Source organism: Arachis ipaensis, chromosome B10 (assembly GCF_059453495.1).
Source record: "Arachis ipaensis isolate K30076 ecotype BB chromosome B10, ASM5945349v1, whole genome shotgun sequence".
NCBI classification, from domain to species: Eukaryota; Viridiplantae; Streptophyta; class Magnoliopsida; order Fabales; family Fabaceae; genus Arachis; species Arachis ipaensis.
The window spans coordinates 3548271-3554270 of NC_142435.1; positions in this window are offsets into that span (position 1 = coordinate 3548271).

Here is a 6000-nt window from a genome sequence, read left to right on the forward strand (position 1 = left end):
AGTAGGGCTAAGATAGTATGATAATTTATGAATTCCACTAATTCAAATTTCAAAATGAAGTATAAATATACTTGCAAAAAGAAAACTACCCTCACCGGAAGTGTTTGCACTCTAATCTCTATAGTGTTTGAGGGTCGATTCTCTCAATTCTCTACTAATGTTGCTTTCTAAGACTTGCTCTTCTTCTACTAATCAACATATATTCAATGCATGGATACACATATCAAGAGGTCTTTTAAAGGGTTGTAATGGGGTTAGGGCTAAAGTTAATTTACTTTTCTCTCATTCAATGCCTTGATATGTTTGTTTGAGTGATTTAAAGTTTTGAAGGTAAGAATGACTTGAAAGAAATGGAGAAAAAAAACTTGCAAAGTGAAAAATTCATAAAGAAATGAGGATTTGCTGAATTTACGGCGACGCGTACGCGTGAGAAGGAAGTGTGCCAGGCGACGCATACGTATGACAAGCATTACGGGAGTCACGTCAGACTTCTTTGTTAAGTCTGGCGGAGGCATTTGGACGGAGGGACTGATCCGTCCAACTTTTAAGGACGTCAGGGACTTGAAAGTATTTTTCAATGGTCAAGGACGAAAATGTTCGCGGGAAATAAGGACAGAGACCTATTTGTCCTTTACTCTTTTAATTTTTCTCTTGACCTTAATTTTAGAAATTTTTATTTTATTCTCTCTGAATTTCTATCTAATTTTCTCTATTCCTTGATACAATACCGTATCAAATGATATTTTCATTAATAATTCATTAAGAATTTTTCATTTTGAATCTAAAATTAATGGTGATTTAGAGAATTTAAATCACATTTCGGTGTATGAGACTATTCTTATTATTGATGGTGGTAATGGTTATTAGTGGGTTCTTTCTGTTTGAAAATTCTGGAATTTTTTAAAGGTATTAGAGACCTAAAAATTGCAGGAGGTATGCCACGGATAGATTATCTAGCAAAGTTCTACAATGGTATTGGTTATGGAGGTTTCGCAATCCATCGGCAGCTTAGCTTGGGATATCTTTGAGTACACCTTTTTTTTTTTTGTTATTAACTTGATTTTATCCCTGTTCTGTCAATAATTGATTAACATGAAGTTTCAGATTTAGATGTAACTTTGAAAAAAATTAGAGCGAAATTGGAGAAGTATCAACCACAACAACTGCAATACATCATAAGAAAAGAATCATCAGATTTTAATTTCAAAGTTCAACAACAACAGCAACAAAAAAAATCAACACAAATTCCAAAGTAAGCAACAATTCAACAATCATCATTGTCAATTCATAATTATAATGAAACAACAACACAATTTCAACAACTGAAATATTCTTGCTAAAATTAAAAAATCATAGATCCAAAAAAAGAAGAAGTAATAGGACTACATATTGAGAATATTTAAAGAATTTCATTAAGCAAAATGCAACTTCACTCACTGTAAATCTGTTGTCGTCTAACAAAGGGACTGTCATTAAATGTGACGACAATGTGCAGGGCGGTGAAGATCCTAGTAGAAGCAGCAATACTGAGATCAGAGTTCTTGCAACGTGGAAGGGAGAATTATAGCAGGAAGAATCGCACTGAGATCGTACGTGGTGGTTGTAGGAAAGCAATTTGGTGAGGTACATCATCACGGTCCTCTCCTCACGTTTCTCCTATAGTGGCAACACCATCGAAGCTCCTGACAGCAGTGCTTGTTTGGGATCACGAGAGAGAAACTTTAGCCACCACCCACCTTTTTCTTGTTCTCCAGTCTCCAATGGTGGTTGGTGGAATGACGCATGAGAAAGGCCGAGATCTAAGGCTATTTCGTGACGACAGAGCCAGCAACAGCGCTGAGGTCGGCACTTTCGCAGAGTGAAAGAAAGAAGTGCATGGTGCTCCAATAACAATGGTGAGTGCTCATGCCATCGCAACCACCATCGGCGGCAAAGATCTTCAAGCTTGTGGATTTCGTTGAGTCTCTCTGATAGTGACTAATCCACAACCACTCATAGCAGCTATATTCCCTTAGAATCGCAGGGGAGGACAGAATAGCAATGGCTTACAGTGGCGGCTTCGACAGAAGACAAAGAGAAAGTAACAGAAAACTAAACCGAAAAAAGATGGAGAAGGAGCCACTAGAGCCAGACGGTGGTGTTTGGCTCACCGACGACTATTCTTCTGGAAGCAGAATTAAACATAGTTGAGAGGGAGAAAGGAGAAATGAGATTTGGCTGTCTGTTTTTGGATTGTGGTGGAAAGAAAAAAATGACCCTAATTTTGAGGTGGACTTTTACTTATAGTACCAAGTCCAACTCAAATTCACAAGTGGATCAAGTGTTATAGAAAATTATTTTATATATATAAAAGATATAACTTTTCCATCTCAAAGTACATATTGAATACTTGAAAATTATGGAAAGAAAATCGATCAAATTTGGAGAATTATTTGAAAGTGGAAAGAATCTGAAAGAATCAAATGTTTTATATGGCTAGCTGTCTGTGAAAAAGTCATATCACACAGAAGAGCACGGATATTTGGGATGAACTCAAGTTGTCATAGATGTGTTGGTATAGAGCAAAACACAATACATGTGCTGCGTAACTGTCCAATGACATCTAAAATTTGGGTAAAACTAATCCATCATAAAAACATACATGATTTCTTTAGAGTTTCCTTTAATGTTCGGATCGAATGGAATCTTGCCATGGATCTTGGAACCACCAAATAAAAAAACTGGGAATACAATTTTTAGTAACTTATTGGTGGTTATATATGGAAGTGGAGGAATAAATAAATATTCAAACCACCATTCTAAAGACTAATGCAACCTTTGTCTTTTATCCTAAAATAAGTGAAAATAATATAGAAAGCTTTTAAGAAGGAAGTTCAGAGACAAAACAAAATTGAAGCGAATGTATGCTGGAAATGCCCACCTGAAGAATGGATGAAAATCAACACAGATAGGGCTGCAAAGGAAAATTCTGGAATGGCAGGATGTAAAGGTTTAATTTGTAATTACCAAAGTAGATGGATTACAAGTTTTGTTGCAAATATTGGTTATTGCACTGCTTATTATATAGAGTTATAGGGAGTTTATTATGGACTCAAAACAACATGGAAATTGGAGTTAAGGAAAGTCATTCTGAAAGTGAATTCCAAAGCGGTGGTGGACGCGAAAAAAAGAGCACAAATTTTAATAAACACCCAGAAACAATAATGAAAAATAGTGGAACTCTGCCACAAAAAATGACAAATTAATCTGGTGCATAGTTATAGACTTACATAAAAGAAAATAGAAGAGCGGACTGCATGGCGAATGAAAGCTTATTTATTGAACCAGGATATCATTTCATTAATCAACCAATAGAAGCATCTTAGTTGATGACTCTAGAAGGGCTATCTTATCCCGATTAATTTCTGTTTTGTTATTTTTTTATTGAAAAATTCTGTCGTACTTATTGAAATTGTCAACATAATATGCTGTCACTGCATGCCAACACTAGCACAAGACGCGTGGATAGTCCATACGCTAGTATAATGACTCCCGTTCAGTTTAAGAATTTGATTAGGGATGATAGTTTGGTTAGTTAAGTATGATAAAGTGGGTGGATTTAGTAGGCTATTTCTTTATGGGCTTGATGAGTTTGACAGTATTTTTAGTAAAATTTGTTAGAATTTGCATGGAAGTCCAAAAAACTTGGGTAATGCAACTCGTGAAAATAGAATGTATTTTTAATATATTAACTTGTTATAAAAAATAAAATAAATTTAAATTTTTTATATATTTCATTATTAATGATAAAAGAAAAAATAAATAGAATATATAACAAAAAATATATTTCATGTTATTAATTTGACTACTATAATAATATTAACAATATAAAATATATATTACTATTGACATAAGAAATTTTAACTATTTTTAATATTTTTATTAATAATAAAATATATAAAAAATTTTGAATTTTTGTAACAAGTTAAAATATTAAAAATAAATAAAAATTATTATTATAATAATAAGTATATATTATGTATTATTATTTCTGTTTTTAAAATATTAATATAATTATGACTAATTTAAAAGTAAAAATAATTATAAATGAGTATTTTAATTGATAGACTAAAGTGTATGTTATTAGTGACGGAGCTCAAAAGAAATTTTTGGAGGGGCCAAAAATTTTAATTAAAAAAATTATATAATAGTATTTATATTAAAATAAAAATTAGAAATATAATTATTTTATTTTTAAGTTTATTAATTAAAATGTAGGATTACGGTTAATTAAAAAAGTAAATATGATTTTCATAAAAAAATTATTTAGATTAATAAAGTAATTTGATTTTAAATAAAAAGTAAATTTTAAAAAAAATAATGACTTTTTACGTAAAAAAAATAGTTTTTGCCCATAAAAATTTATTTTTATTTAAAAAATAATTTTTAATCTAAAAACTGATTTTTTTTTTCAAAAACTGATTTTTTTATTTAAATTATACAAAAACGATTCTAATTTATAAATTATTTTGTAACATTTTAAAAGATTAATTTTATTTTTGATAAAATTTATCTTTTAAAAATTTTAAGATTAATTATCTTTGGTATTATTTTTATTACAATCAAATAATATAATACAACAAAATAAAATCTTAAATTTTTAATAAAATAAAAATATCAAAATTTATTAATGTAAATAGTGTTGATATTACAATAATATTTAATTTGTAATGTTGATTTAAAAGAAAATATTAATTTTTTTAATAACAAGAGAAACATACATACAAGTCAGGATTTTCAGTTCATGTCCCTCATGTAGTCACTTGAAATTTTTTGGATCTTTATTTTTTGGGAATCCTCTCTATTTTTCATTTATCTTTGACCAATATCACACACCTACCCCATCAATTGGCCCATTACTTAACCATCTTTAATTTAGTGATTATCTCCTACTTATTTAATCTTCACAAAACAACAAAATAAAAGCAACGGAGTCACTTCACAAATCTCATACTCATGTCTATCCTCAGTTCCACGCGTCACCATCGGACCATGACACCACATATAAGCATGTGATGCTTATAACTACCATCGGCATCATAGAATCCTCCTTTATTTTGGGCGTTATGCCCCTATTTTGTATGAAATAAGGATATATTTTTTTAAACAATGACATTCTGGTAGTATAATTTTTATTTTGAGTTGTAGCAAAAAAAATATTATTTTAAGATTACTTTTTTTTTTTAATTAATTGTAATTCTCATTTGTAATTTTAATTAGGATTTTTTTTGTAATTTTAAGGATAAAGTTGTTTTAAAGGGAAAGATAATATAATGATTACTATTGGGTCTAGCTCCATTAGAGAATTATGTTATAAATAAAAATATAATATAATAGTGTTAATAAACACGATATAATTAAAAATTCTAATTTATCTCTTAGTTGTAATTTTAAAAATTTTTATTATATTTTTTTATTTAATTCTCTCCATTCCTTGATACAATATCATATCAGTATCAGTGATGTACAAATTTTATATGCATTGCAATTATTATTAGAGTCTTGCTACACATCCAAGTATTTTTTCATCCAAGTAGGTCCAACATCAACAAAAACCACTCTCATTAAAGGAGCGTGATCACACACGCGTTTCATAATGCAACTCTTCGTCCTTGTCTTCGTCTTCTCCTTTTTCGTTTCCTCCTTCTTCTCTTCCTCCTCCTCCTCCTCCTTCTTCTTCAAATTCGCGCATGTAGGTTCTTCTTCTTCTTCTTTCGTTATAATCATCACAAACAACACCAACATTTTGCTTGGTTAAGTGGAGTTACTCATTTTGATTCACTTGATTGTTAGTGTGTTCATTTGAGTCCTTGTGCATATAGAATTTTTTTTTTTTGCTAATTGAATGTTTATCACGTTTTATTCAGCACATGATTGGTGTTCGATTTAGTAGTGTTGGTCATTTCGGTTCACCTGATTGTTATGTGTTCAGTTGACTTCTTTTGCATGAGAAAATGCTAT